Genomic DNA, 16,177 nt, shown 5'->3' on the forward strand with positions numbered 1-16,177 from the left:
CAGAGTAGTTCTGTTAGTGGTGAATCTTCTTAGTTTTCTTTTAACTAAAAATGGACTGATTTTGCCTTCATTCCTAAAGGTTATTTTCACTAGCACTTTAAAGGTATTTTAGCCTCTATGGCTTCTAATTGTAAATATTGTAATTATTCCAATTGTTGTTCCCTTTTATGAAGGAAAGATTTTTTTCTTTATCTTTGGTGTTCAGTAGCCTATGATGTGTATGAGCATCATTCTTTTGAGTTTTTCTGGTTTGTGGTTCACAGAGCTTCATGAATATGTTAATTTATATATTTTACCAAATCTTATAAGTTTTGTCATTAGCTTTTTTCAAGTATTAGTTTTTCGAGTACATTTTTCCTGCAAATAAAGAATCTCTTCTCCTCATGGACATGAGTATTAAATATTTTGAAACCATTCAAGAAGTCCCTGTCACTTGGACTGTATTTCGGTTCAAGTGGTAAGAGAAAATATGCAAAATATACAAATATGCAAATTATGAGGTGGTAAGAGAAAAGATACATATGCAAATTATGAGGTTTCCCCTGCACTGTTCAAAACAGGGCCCTTGCTTCCCGATTCCTCTTTTCAGAGAGATGGACTTTCTGTCTTGGTTTTGGGTGATCATGCCATAGTTGATGTGCCTTAGATGAGACCAGTGTTAAGGCAGGGCTGAGAGAAAGAAAGTCAGTAAAAGAAAATGGAGATTTCTACCTTTCTGTTGCACTGAAAGATAGAAAAATTTATGGTCTATTTCCTGATGCCTGCTATCTACTTACTGATATGTTCTGGCCCAGAGTTAAAACTGGAAGATGAAGCAAGGAGAAAAAGGTAAACAAAACAAGAGACTACCTCCTACATGTAGGTCTTTCCTTATGTTTTGATTTCCTGTTCCAATGTGCTTATAATTTACTTTTTTTGGGGGGCAGGTACCAGGGATTGAACTCAGGGGCACTCGACCACTTAGCCACATCCCCAGCCCTATTTTGTATTTTATTTAGAGACAGGGTCTCACTGAGTTGCTTAATAACTTGCTTGTGCTGAGGCTGGCTTTTTGCTCACCATCCTCCTGCCTCTGCCTCCCAAACCTCTGGGATTACAAGCGTGAACCACTACAACCAGTTTTATCATTTACTTTAAATCTCAGGTAATTTATTTTATTTATTTATTTGTTGGTCTTAGTTTTCATATGTAATTAATGTAATGCTGTAGGCTTATTCATTGTGGCTGGAATCATGTCCTGTCTTCTTATTTTTAAGTGATAATTTTATATGTAGTTCACAAATAACAATGTGAAGTAATGGCAGATACTAAACCTTGATGTTAATATTTTCTGAATGAAATCTAACTCTCCTTACCATCAGCAATCCATTAGTTAAAAAATCTACAGTTCTTATGAGGAAATGAAGTTGACAAAATTATGCTATGTGCATGTGTGAATATATCACAATGAGTCCCACTATTATGTATAGTTATCATGCACCCATTAAATTTTTTTTAATCACCATTGCCTAAAGTTGAAGGAAGGAAAAGTTGCATGAACTCCACTTCTCATTCTGCTGTCTGGTTTTCCTTTTGAATGAGAAGGCAGATCTCACTTATCTCAACCTAAATACAAAACAAGAGTGTTTTATCTTGAGACAAATCACAGTCAGCAAACTAGACACAGGAAGAAGAGAAAGTTCTTATAATTTGCTTCCAAAAAAAGTTAGCAACGACTTTTCAGGTGTCAGGTTATCTTCAATTTTCCAAACAACACTTTTCTAAACAATTGCTTATATAGTGTATCCCCAACAATCTGAGTCGACTAGAAGTCACTATGCAATTCCTTCTAAACTGGAGATCTCATAATGGAAAAGACACACCTCAGCAGGCATACTGAAATTTCAGATATTCAAATAACAGGTAATAATTTTGTGATTTTTCAGAATATAACTGCGTACTTTTTCTTAGCAGGTAATTTCTGCAAATGGCCATATCACCAAACCTATGAGTTTGCTATTTTTGATGATTATCAGAGACTAATAAAACTTTTCTTTAGTAACCCCGAAAGTGAAAATATGGAATAAGTCTGCTTTTTTTCGTCATAAAATGGGTCATAGAAATTGACAGAAGCCCATTTTAGTAGATACATTTACTCAAGTCAGTACACCAATAAAACCTACATTACATCCTATTTCTCTGACCTACAGTCATTACCATTCAAGATTTTAAGTTAAAATATAAACTATTTTTTAAGAAAATTACACTTTACTTAAAAAGATTGAAAATGCAAGTAAATAAGAGCATCTTGTTAATTCTATTATATTTAGCTGTAAGTTCAACTCCAAAATTCTGCACACGTTAAAAAACATTGGTGTGATTCATAAATTTTAAAAAAGAAAGTTTAAAAGTTATAGATAAGCAAATCCTTGAAACTAAACTCTGAATAATTACTGATTGGCTAATATAGGAGCAATGTTAGATAAAGTAAAAGGCATCCTCAAATCTCTGTCAGAAGACACTAATGTTCTCCTAAAATAATTTAATTTACTTATCTTAACACCAAAACAAATAAGTAAAACACAGGGAATGATATTATTAAAATTTAGAGATGTCCTTTCTTCAGAGAATTGGAAATACATAATTGTTCAGTGATCTAAATTGATTTATCAGAAGTTCCTCTTACCTTTGGCTTCCAATTGGGTTGACCATTCTCCATTTTATTTTTTAAATGTAGCTATTTAGAAAAAAAAACTTTTTAAATTTTGTTTTATTTTATGTTTTTAAGCAGTGCTGGGAATGCCCGGGTCTCATACATGCTAGTACTTTACCACTGAGTTCCACCCTGCCCATAATTGAGCTATTAAAATACACAATACTTTTTAACCTGAATATGTTTTAACTTGAAGATGTTGGTTAAATACAAGTTTGTGTATAGGGTGCTCCCAAATTATAATTAAGTTCTGCTTATTGGTAACTTTGGGTTCTGTTTTGCACATTATTGATTGGGTTGAGGGTACAACACAGTGATAAAATACTTTCTTAGCATGCATGAGGCCCTGGGTTCCATCCCCAGCCTGGTAAAAATAAAGTGAAAAATGCATGTGTATGTATGTGTGTAGTTGATTATGTACCACGTGCCATGAGAAGTTGTAGATAAGAATATAAAAAACTACACTCAAGAATATAAAATACATAATTTTATTTGGTTCTCTTTTCAAGAAATAGCAGAAAGTATCAATATTATAGAAGACGTCAGACAGCTAAACTTCAAGTCAATGAATAGGGTAAAACTGCCTTCATAAACCTATTTAAACCTCATAATAGCAGTGGCAGACTTTCCCAGAGACAAGCTAAATATAAAATTATCTGAACTTTCCTGAAAAATATCCAAGATTTTAAAGTGGAGGAGGCCTTAGCGGCCATTCATCCTAAAGGCTACAAATTCATTTTGCACATTATCTGCAAATGTACCACAGCTTTGAAGTAGGATTGATATGTGAAGATAGAAAGATTGGGATAGTATTAAAGCAAGGTTGGGAATAGGGTTTGGGCAATGTTTACACTGAAATTCAGTTCTCAAAGCCTTTGTTACTTTTTCTTTGGGTATATTCTGTGCATGTGCAGTTCAGGAGTGAAGGGAAGGACTCTGGCAAGTCTGAGATCATAGGCCTACCTGAACCTTTCTAATTCATTTGCTAACATTACATAGACCAAAGCGTTTTTTAATAAAATCCATCTGATATGGCACTTGAACTGTGATATTCTAGTTTGCCACCTATGATGTATTTAATTTTTTAGAGAGAGAGAGAGAGAGAGAGAGAGAGAGAGAGAGAGAGAGAGAGAGAATTTTTAAATATTTATTGTTTAGTTTTCAGTGGACACAACATCTTTATTTGTATGTGGTGCTGAGGATCTAACCCAGCACCCCCGCGCATGCCAGGTGAGTGTGCTACTGCTTGAGCCACATCCCCAGCTCCAATGTATTTAAACATACATTTTTCAAGAGAGAAAATTGGGGTTCTAAATGAAAGTGATTTAGGCTAAAAGCAATTTGTTTAATTAGCTAAGAAAGTAAGAATTGGAATTAGGTTATCTATGGCAGCACCCAGTGCTTTTCCTACTAATCCCAAAGACCTTCTTTCTCTATTACTCTATTTTTAATAACAGTAGATTCTTAAATAGAAATAAAATACAAAAAGAATAACTGGAAACACATTTAAGGTTAAATAAAGAAAGTAATCTTACTTTGAGAGAATTAGCAAAGCAGAACTGAGATGCTGGGAATAACTCAGAAACACCCTAAATAAGTCTTCTGGGAAGTGAGCACCTTCTGTTTAGTTTAAAGAGTTAAATTCCTTTCACAAAAAATGCATTTACACAGATACTGTACATAATAGCACTATTATAGAAAGGAGATACTTACTATAAATTAATGTTCGTAGATATCCTTTATTGCTTGGGCTGCTTCTAGGTAAGACTGCACATGTGAGCAGTGGCCTATGTGACCTTTCTCATCAACTATAATGAGGTCACCTTGTAGGTTTTCCAATCCTTGACATGTGGAATCACTTTCACTTAATTAAAACATAGCCGCAAAATATAGCTATTGAAATGAAGCCTATTATAGAGATAATTGCCTAGTGTGAAGCATTTGGACATTACAAAATAAACACCTTAGTTTCCTATCTTCTGTTTCAACTTGAAAATATTATAGCCTCAATTCAGATTCAAAATTCATGTTGTGGAGGGCTCACCCCCTTTTCTCCTCCTCTTTTTTGCTTTCCTCTTCTCTCACCTTAGATCTCTTATTCTAATTCAAATATTTAATCAAACATTCATTCATTTAACAACCATTTGTTGAGATTGCTGCTAGGCCCTGAGGATACAAAGATTTTCAAATTATGCTAATATGGCTTAAAGTCTACTTGGAAAGCAAGATATATAAGTAAATAAAAGTAGTAGGTAATAGCTATTAAAGTAGAGATGTGCAAAAGTGTCTGGGGACACAGAAGAGTGAGTGGCTATCTCTAATTGGTATAATCAGTAAAGGCTTCACAGAGGAAACTATGTTTAAGCTCATTCTAAATAAATAAAGACTTTTCCAGACTGACAAAATGAGAATTGCAATATAGATAGGAGAAATACTATGATTAAAGGAGTTTATTAAAGAAATGGACTTTGTCATCCATCTTTTTATACATAGTACTTAGTTCCATGTCTGGGATATTATAGGCAAGCAGTAAATGTTTGTTGTAAAAAAAGAAATAGTGTCTATAAGGAGCTATAAATTTTGGGTTTGATGAGAGTATGAGATTAATGTGAAGGAGATGTGGAAATGACATAGGTTTGGATAGATCATAAAATATCATTAATACCAAGCTAAGGAGTTCAACCTTTATATCATGATCAGATGAAAGGAATAACGTGTTACAATAGAATGTTGACTGATTTGAGCGGAGTAATAGTGGGAAGAAAATGAAAATTAGTAGGCTCTAGAAGTGGTCCTAAGAAGAGACAATATGCCTTGATGAAGAGAGGTGGATTTGAAAATAGCAATACAAAGGACAAAATGGATAGGGGAAAACCTGTTGACAGTAGGACCTGATAGGAATCCATTACCATAATGCGTGGAGAAAATTATATACCCCTGAATAAAGAAAAAATGATCAGGACTAAAAGAAAGTGATGGACTTTAAAAGTACATTGAAGGTATAATCTCCATATCATAGTGCTTGAGAATCATTGTTGCAGAAAAAAATCAAAGATGAAAGTTACATTCTGGGCTTGAGCACATTGTTCATTAACTTAGGAGGAGAGGAAAAACAAATTTTGGGTGAATTCTAGAAATGTAATTCTGTTTTGGAGATAATACATTTGAAATAGCATGGGTTAAATGAAATTGACAGTTAAAAATTTAGAGCTTACAAAAGAAGTGGATATTGTTTATGTTATTTTTTATTTTATTTTATTTTTTTGGTACCAGGGATTGAATTCAGGGGCACTTGACCACTGAATCACATCCTCAGCCCTCTTTTGTATTTTATTTAGAGACAAAGACTCACTGAGTTGCTAAGTGCCTTGTAGTTGCTGATGCTGGCTTTGAACTCATGATTCTCCTGTCTCAGCCTCCAGAGCCACTGGGATTACAGGTGTGTACCACTGTACCAGCATTGATGTTATTTGAGGGAGGAAGATATTTTCCATTTTCCCTCTCTCCAGATATTTTTTCTGTCCTTCTCTGCCCAGCTCTTGTTCCAGGAGGCTAAACTTTATGGAGTATATCACTGGAATCTCTTGCCCTCATGATATCCTTGAATTTAGCTCATTACAGGAATCAGCAGAAAGTAAGAGGGCAGATGGATGTAAATCTCAGTGACTCAGGAGGCTGAGGCACGAGGATTGCAAGTTCACAGCCAGCCTCAGCAATTTAGCAGGGCCCTAAACAAGTTAACAAAACCCTGTCTCTAAATACAATATAAAAAGTGCTGGGGATGTGGCTCAGTGGTTAAGCATCCCTGGGTTCAATCCTTAGTACCAAAAAAAAAGTAGTAGAGACGTATGTGTGAGTATTTGTTTCTTTGATCCTTGCCTGTAAGGTCATGGATTAACTCTGTCCCTCTATTGAAGCCCCTCCCCTTTTCCCTGAACCCATCCCCCTAACTGACCTCTACTATAAGCTTTAGCTCTCTATTCAGATTTTAATAATTATGCTTGCCCCATATTTTTCCTTCAGGTCTAGAATTTGTAACAATTTCTTTTTTCTTTAAAGATGTTGATGGACCTTTATTTTATTCATTTATTTATATGTGGTGCTGAGAATCAAACCTAGTGCCTCACACATGCTAGCAAGTGTTCTGCCACAGAGCCCCAGCCCCAGCCCCACAATTTCTTCTATTGTTACTGCAGCATACTACCCTGTCCCTAGCTGGCTCCCTTTAAACATTTCTAATATCTGTATAAATAATCTCTTTATTAAACTCTCCTTAATTCCATATTTGACTGTGGTTATTCTTTGCCATACCCTGCTTTATATAATCAGCAATGGAGGTATTTGTTATAAACCTATATAAAGTAAATAGTAAAATGATATTAGAAAGCCAATATAATATAAAACCCATAAATAAATATCAATAAAGTCATCAAAAATTATAATTAATGAGTCAAGAAGGCCTTTTAACAAAAAAAAAAGATATAATCAGAACTTGGAAGAAGAGTTGAAAATCTAAATAAATAAATTACTTTATCTGTTACATAGGAATAAAAGTTGAAGACTCAGGATGACATTAAACTCAAGATGAAAAATAAATAGAAACTCATAATCATAAAAACAAGTGGTTATTTTTTCCCAAATGACATTATAGTAGCCTATAGTATTGTTACCATACCCACCACCAGTGTATGTCTTGGATCATCTTAGTTGTAATTTAATGACTGAGTTTTGGTATCAATACAGTTTTCCACTAAAAGAAATGAAGAAATTTTCTGAGTAGAAGGAAAACAAATATGAGCCTGTCCCTCTATTTTTATTCCACAAAGTCAGTAGAGGAAGGCACAGAGTTTCAAACCAAAGGAATGAATAATCTATTCAATGAAATAATATCAAAAAAATTTTCCAAACATGAAGAATGAATTGGAAATCCAAATTCAAGAAGCCTACAGGACACCAAATGTATAAGATTACAACAGATCCACACCAAGGCACATTATAATAAAAATACCCAACATACAGAATAAAGAGAGAATTTTATAAGCCGTGAGAGAAAGGAATCAGATTACATATAGGGGAAAACCAATTAGGTTAATAGCAGATTTTTCAACACAGACTCTGAAAGCTAGAAGATCCTGAAACAACATATTTTAAGCTCTGAAAGAAAATAGGTGCCAATGAAGGATCTTGTATCCAGCAAAATTAAGCTTCAGATTTGAAGATGAAATAAAAACCTTCCACAATAAACAAAAGTTAAAAGAATTTATAGGTAGAAAACTAGCATTACAAAACATCCTTGGCAAAATATTCCATGAAGAAGAGATGAAAAACACCAATGAAAATCAGCAGAGGGAGGTAGTACCCTAAAGGAAAACCTAATCAAACAAGAAAATCAAGTCAAGTTAAATAACAAAAATAAACAAATATGGCTGGAAATAGAAACCATGTCTCAATAATAATATGTTATAATATTAATAGCTTAAATGTTAATGGCTTAAACTCACCAATCAAAAGACACAGGCTGGCAGTCTGGATTAAAAAAGTCTCAACAATATGCTACCTCCAGGAGACTCACAGAAAAAGACATACACAGACTGAAGGTGAAAAGTTAGGAAAAATCATTCCACTCACATGGACTGTGGAAGCAAGCAGGGGTTTCCATCCTCATATCAAATAAAGTAGACTACAAGCCAAGGTTAATCAAAAGGGATAAAGATGGACATTACATACTGCTCAAGGGAAACATACACCAACAAGACATAACAATCATAAATATATATGCCCCAAACAATGCTGCAGCCATGTTCATCAAACAAACACTTCTCAAGTTCAACAGCCAAACTGATCACAACACAATAATCTTGGGTGACATTAACAAACCTCTCTCGTCACTGAACAGATTGTCAAAACAAAAGTTGAGTAAAGAAACTATAGAACTCAATAATACAATCAATAACTTAGACTTAACTGACATATATAGAATATTTCAACCTGTGTCAAGTGGATACAATTTCTTCTCAGCAACACATGGATTCTTCTCTAAAATAGACTATATAATATGCCACAAAGCAACTCTTAGCAAATATAAAAAAGTAGAGATATTACCATGTACTTTATCAGATTATAATGGAATAAAATTGGAAATCAATGACAAAATAAAAAATAAAAATTTCTCCATCACATGGAGACTAAACAATATGCTACTGAATGAACAATGGGTTGAAGACATCAAGGAAGAGATTAAAAATTCTTAGAGGTAATTGAGAACATAGACACAACATATCAAAATCTCTGGTACTAAGAGGAAAATTCATTGCATGGAGTTCATTCCTTAAAAGAAGAAAAAGTCAACAAATAAATGACCTCACACCACATCTCAAATCCCTATAAAAAGAAGAACAAATCAACAGCAAAAGCAGTAGAAGGCAAGAAATAATTAAAATTAGAGCTGAAATTGATGAAATTGAAACAAAAGAAACAATTGAAAAAATTGACAAAACAAAAAGTTGGTTCTTTGAAAAAATAAATAAAATTAACAGGCCCTTAGGTATGCAAACGAAGAGGAGAAAGAAAACTCAAATTACCAGCATACATGATGAAAAAGGTAATTTTACAACAACATTACAGATATACAGCGGATAATTAGAAATTATTTTGAAAACTTATACTCCAATAAAATAGAAGACATTGAAGGCATTGACAAATTTCTTAAGTCATATGATTTGCCCAGATTGAATCAGGAAGATATACACAATTTAAACAGACCAATATCAAGTGATAAAATAGAAGATTCCATCAGTAGCTTACCAACCAAGAAAAGCCCAGGACTAGATGAATACACAGCCGAGTTCTACAAGACCTTTAAAGAAGAACTAATCCCAATACTCTACAATTTATTTCAGGAAATAGAGAAAGAGGCAGCACTTCCAAACTCATTCTATGAGGCCAATATTACTCTGATCCCAAAACGAGGCAAAGACAAATCAAAGAAAAAAACTTCAGATCAATATCTCTAATAAACATAGATGCAAAAATTCTCAATAAAATTCTGGCAAATCGAATACAAAAACATATCAAAAAGTTTGTACACCATGTTCAAGTGAGATTCATCCCAGGGATGCAAGGTTGGTTCAACATACGGAAATCAATAAATGTAATTCAACACATCAATAGACTCAAAGATAAGAATTGTATGATATCTGGGCTGGGGATGTGACTCAAGCAGTAGCGCGCTCGCCTGGCATGCGTGCGGCCCGGGTTGGATCCTCAGCACCACATACAAACAAAGATGTTGTGTCTGCCGAAAACTAAAAAATAAATATTAAAAAATTCTCTCTCTCTCTCTCTCACACACACTCTCTCTCTCTCTCTCTCTCTCTCTCTCTCTCTCTCTCTCTCTCTTTAAAAAAAGAATGTATGATAATCTCAATAGATGCAGAAAAAGCATTTGACAAAATACAGTACCCTTTTATGTTCAAACACTGGGAAAACAGGAACATATCTCAACATCGTAAAGGCTGTCTACACTAAGCCTCAGGCCAACATCATTCTTTTTTAAAATATTTTTTATTTGTTGATGGACCTTTATTTTATTTATTTGTATGTGGTGCTGAGAATTGAACCCAGTGCGTCACTCATGCTAGGCAAGCGCGCTACAACTGAGCCACAACCCTAGCCCCAGGCCAACATCATTCTAAATGGAGAAAAATTAAAGGCATTTCCTCTAAAAACTGGAAAAAGACATAATTTCTATTCAATGTAGTTCTTGAAACACTGGCCAGAGCAATTAGCTGAAAGAAATTAAAGGGATATGTATAGGAAAAGAACTTAAATTAGCAATATTTGCTGATGATATGATTCTATACCTAGAAGATCCAAAAGCTCCACCAGAAAACTTCTAGAACTTGTAAATGAATTCAGCAAAGAAGCAGGATATAAAATCAACACTTATAAATCAAAGGCATTTCTGTATATCAATGACAAATTCTCTGAGAAGGAAATGAGGAAAACTCCCCATTTACAATAACCTTTAAAAAAATAAGATACTTGGGAATCAACTTAACGAAAGAGGTGAAAGATCTACACAATGAAATCTACAGAACCCTAAAGAAAGAAATCAAAAAAAGACCTTGGAAGATGGAAAGATCTACCTTGCTCATGGATAGGCAGAATTAATATTATCAAAATGACCATACTACCAAAAGAACTATACAGATTTAATGCAATTCTCATCAAAATCCCAATGGCATTTCTCATAGAAATAGAAAAAGCAATCATGATATTTATCTGGAAAAAAAAGAGACCCAAAATAGCTAAAGCAATCTTTAGCAGGAAGAGTGAAGCAGGTGGCATCATTATACTAGACCTTAAACTATATTACAGAGCAATAGTAACAAAAAAAAAACAGCATGGTATTGGCACCCAAACAGACTGGTAGACCAATTGTACAGAATACAGGACACAGAGTCTAACCCACAAAATTACAATTATCTTATATTAGACAAAGGTGCCAAAAACATCATTGGAGAAAAGATAGCATCTTCAACAAATGTTGCTGGGAAAACTGGAAATCCATATGCAACAAAATGAAATTAAACCCCTATCTCTCACCATGCACAAAACTCAACTCAAAGTGGATCAAGGATTTAGGATTAAACGAGAGACTCTGCATCTAATAGAAGAAAAAGTAGGCCCTAATCTGCATCATGTGGGATTAGGCACTAAGTCTCCTATAGTTCAAGAATTAAAACCAAGAATCAATAAATGGGATGAATTCAAACTAAAAAGTTTCTTCTCAGCAAAAGAAACAATCTATGAGGTGAACATCCTGGGAACAAATTTTTACCCCCCACACATCAGATAGAGCACTAATCTACTAATTTCTAGGGTATATAAAGAACTCAAAAAGCTAAGCACCAAAAAAAAATAATAATAAAAAATTTTTAAAAATAACCCAATCAACAAAATGGGCCAAGGACCTGAACAGTCACTTCTCAGAAAAGAATATACAATCAATCAACAAATACATGAAAAAAGTGTTCATCATCTCTAGCAATTAGAGAAATGCAAATCAAAACTACTCTAAGATATCATCTCACTCCAGTCAGAATGGCAACTATTATGAAGATAAACAACAACAAGTGTTGACGAGGATGTGGGGAAAAGGGTACACTCATACATTGCTGGTGGGACTGCAAATTGGTGCTGCCAATATGGAAAGCAGTATGGAGATTCCTTGGAAAACTGGGAATGGAACCACCATTTGACCCAACTATCCCTCTCCTCGGTCTGTACTCAAAGGACTTAAAAACAGCATACTACAGGGACACAGCCACAACAATGTTTATAGCAGCACAATTCACAATAGCTAAACTATGGAACCAACCTAGATGCCCTTCAGTGGATGAATGGATAAAAAAAATGTGGTATATATACACAATGGAAATTTACTCAGTAATAAAAGAGAATAAAATCATGGCATTTGCAGGTAAATGGATAGCATTGGAGAAGATATTGCTAAGTGAAGTTAGCCAATCCCAAAAAACAAATGCCAAATATTTTATCTGATATAAGGAGGCTGACTCATAGTGGGGTACGGGGGGAGCATGGGAGGAATAGATGAATTCTAGATAGGGCAGAGGTGTGGGAAGGAAAGGGAGGGGGCAGGGGGTTAGCAAGGATGGTGGAATGTGATGGACATCATCATCCAAAGTACATGTATGAAGACACGAATTGGTGTCAACATACTTTATATACAACCAGAGATATGAAAAATTGTGCTGCATACATGTAATAAGAATTGTAATGCATTCTGCTGTCATTCACTTTAAAAAAAATCAATAAAAATAGTGTCTAAGATAGCATTGAAAGGACAAAAGTCCCAAATTAAAATGATTGTGATCATTTAGGCATCGAAAAAGAAAATAGTAATTCTAAACTATTGAAGCACATGTAATTTGTGAAAATATTGAATCTGTAAAGTCCAAATATTTAATATAGAGAATATAAAATGTCAATATAAACAAAATCAAAGAAGGATTAAAATAACAGTATAGACATAGATGGTTATTGGTTTTGTTAAGTGTCAGCCTTTTATAATTAATATTTTTCTATTTCTCTATTTAAATCGTAAGTCTGTATTCCATTTCTATATCCCCTTATCATACAGAGAGAAATTTGATTTCCAAAAACTTGAATTTTTTTTCTCATTTGCAAAATTTCTCTCCAACACCACTACCAAAAATAAACCTAATAAAAATGCCAAGCTTCTTTAGAGTTATTTTGGTATTTAGATTATACTGTGCTTGAAAGTTTACATATTCTGTTTCTCTGTGTTTATCAAATTTGTTTAGTTCTGTTCATTTATCTCTGTATACATTTATTTTTAGTGTTTGTTGTTTCCCAATCTTTTCTATTCATTTCTATTTTTGAAAATGTACAACAGTCACATCCTTATAAATCTTATCCACAACAGTGACTAGATTTGCCCTCCCAACTGAAATGATTTTTAAATCAATAAAATATATAAGATGATGGATTTCAAGATACTGGGCTTCAGAGAATGAAAGTGACCCCAAGAGAAAGAAATGAGAAATAGATCCTGTTCCCAGCAATCAGAGCAAAAAAACCTCATAATTCACGAAGCATTAGGAAGGGTGCTCAGATGAGTTTTGCCTCTGAAGTAGGACAAATTATTCCTAGATTAATTGCTGCTCTCCTCCTTTCAAACCTTGAAAACAAGATTCACGAGTATCAAAATGATTCCAAGTAACTTAACTGCATCTCAGAACAAAGCTCAAAAAGACCTTTTGGAGTACAAAATAATACAGCATTGGGCAAGGTAAAATTTATCACATCTGACATCCAATAAAAGATTTTAAGGCATCTAAAGAGTCAGGAAAATAGGACCCAAAATGAGGAAGAAAGTCAAAGTACAAATCAAAGAGACTAAATTTTGTTTTGTTATGATCAGAGATTGTTGCTTTTAGCTTTTCCTCTTACTGGTACCTACTGAAATTTTCTTCATGACCTGATACATGACCAATTCTGAACATGTATTATGGTCATTTGAAGAGAAGATATATTCTCTATTATTTACTTGTTATATTGTTTAGATCTTTTACATTCTTTTCTATTTGTCTGAAAGTCTCCTTCTTTACTAAATGTATTTCATCCTGAATTCATTTTTCCTATCATCAGGATCATTATGTCTACTTATACCTTGTATTTTCTCTGTATACATTGGTTCATTACTTCATACTTTAGCCTTTCTGTGGGTTTCACTATGTGAATGAATCTAAAATTTAATAGGTGAGCTCAATCTGAAATTCTTTTTTAATAGGTAAGCTAAGTCCATTTACTTTTACAGAAATGAAATGTTTTGGTAGCAATAATTTCATGCTATTTTATGCTGTACTAATATATGCTATGCTATATTTCTAGGTGTGTTTTTGTTTTGTTTTATGATTGTCTTCTAAAATGCTGTGTACCCCCCTTTTAATTCAACTTCTGCTATTTTTTAATCACTTTAAATAACATCTTTTTGACTCCCACTTATTAATTTTCTTTGACTTATAAAAATTATATATATATATATATATATATATATATATATTTTAAGGTATACAATTTAATGTTTTGATATACATATACATTGTGAAGTGAACACCACATTTTAGCTTATTATAGAGATAGATACACACACTTACATACACAAATGACAATAAGATATATATGTAGCCTCTATCTTATCATTATTTGTATATGTGTTTTATGTGTATCAAATATCAATATGGGGGCTGGGGATGTGGCTCAAGCGGTAGAGCGCTCTCCTGGCATGCGTACGGCCCAGGTTCGATCCTCAGCACCGCATACAAAGAAAGATGTTGTGTCTGCTGAAAACTAAAAAATAAATATTAAAATTCTCTCTCTCTCTCTCTCTCTCTCTCTCTCTCTCTCTCTCACTCTCTCTCTCCCTCTCTCTCTCTCAAAAAATATTAATATGGGTGATAGTTTAAAATACTGTATAGGTTTTGCCTCAATGGTGTTGCCCCTTCTCCAACTTATAGACTGTGGAAGTCAGTGAGGATATTCAGTTATGAAGTCAGAAACAGGACTTCTGCAGAAATTCAGGGGACACGTTTCCAGGTGACTATATTTTTGGTGCTGGGAATAGAACCCAGAGCCTCACACACGCTACACAAGCACTCTTCCACTGAGCAATACCCTTAGCCCTTCCAGGTGATTTTACTACTGGATGTTGCTCTTTCCAGAGGGATGCTCATACTGTCAGCTACAGTATGAGCATCCCTCTGGATGCTACCTATCCTGACTGATAGCTACCCTATCCTGACTGTTCAGCTCTTTGCATTCTTAAATCTACTGTCTATAGAAGCAGGCACTTTAGCAATTTAGTATAATTTTGAAAATGCATCTTAGACATTTAGTGATCTTCCAGCAAGATTCGGTTATAGATTTCCAGCTGAAAGTTTAAAGGGTTTTTCGATTAACTCACAACCAGAGAATACTTACAAACCTGTAGTGCCTCCACCAGGAAAAGACAATTCATCTCATACTTTCATAGTATTAATTAGAAAACTTTGCAATTTCAATGTAAAAGTTTTAAATACACAGATAGCAGGATACAAAGTAGACATAACTCACAATGTTGATTCTTATGACCTCATTAGCACAGAATCCAATGACAGTCATATTAAAGACAATTGACATTCTGTCTTTATTAATGAATCATCAGCTAATTGCCTTAAAGATAAATTAACATATGAAAAAGAGGCCACATCATCTTAGTTCCAGAACTTAGACTTCCTCTGGGATATTACCATTCTTCATCAGAGTGGGCATCTCTCTCGACAATCAGTTTTACCATCACAGTATTTGTACAGGACAGACAGAACTAGAAGAAATAGACTTCGTAAAGATCAACTTAAGAAATGCCCTATACATAAATTCAAGCAGGGAGATGAGTATAATGTAAAGGCCATTTGTTAGGATAAACATGAAGATGGAGATAAGCTCAGAATTCTTCCCCATTCCCATGTTTATCACTGCAAGTGTGCAGACCCTTGGCTCACTAAAACAAACAAACAACAACAAAAAAAACCTGTCCACTTTGCAAGCAACAAGTTGTTCCTTCTCAAGGTGATTCAGACTGTGACATGGATAATAATCAAGAAGAAAACAAGGTGTCAGAACATACTGCTTTACTTGGACCTTTAGCTTCTGTCAGTGTCCAGTCATTTAGATGATATCACATGCATGAGCTTTGTCAGAATCCCATTCACATCAGAACCTGACAATCTTCAGGCTATGGAAGATCACAATGAAAATACAGATAATAAGTAATACAGAAAATTAGAATTAACAAATATAGTGTTGTAGTCCAATTGCAGCTTAATAATGAATGGGATTACTACATAATACTGTTTGACTTTCAGAGGGTTTTATTTTCTTTTATGTTTATTTAAAGTT

General features: G+C 34.0%; 1 pseudogene; it reads left to right on the forward strand.

Annotated features, from left to right (window-relative positions):
• The first annotated feature begins 15,353 nt into the window (after positions 1 to 15,353).
• LOC124076740 (E3 ubiquitin-protein ligase RNF13-like) lies at positions 15,354 to 15,954 on the forward strand (annotated as a pseudogene).
• The last annotated feature ends 223 nt before the right edge of the window (positions 15,955 to 16,177 follow it).

The sequence above is a fragment of the Marmota monax genome, unplaced genomic scaffold (assembly GCF_021218885.2).
Source record: "Marmota monax isolate L192 unplaced genomic scaffold, Marmota_monax_Labrador192_F-V1.1 WCK01_AAM20220418_F8-fsc00050, whole genome shotgun sequence".
Taxonomy (NCBI): Eukaryota; Metazoa; Chordata; class Mammalia; order Rodentia; family Sciuridae; genus Marmota; species Marmota monax.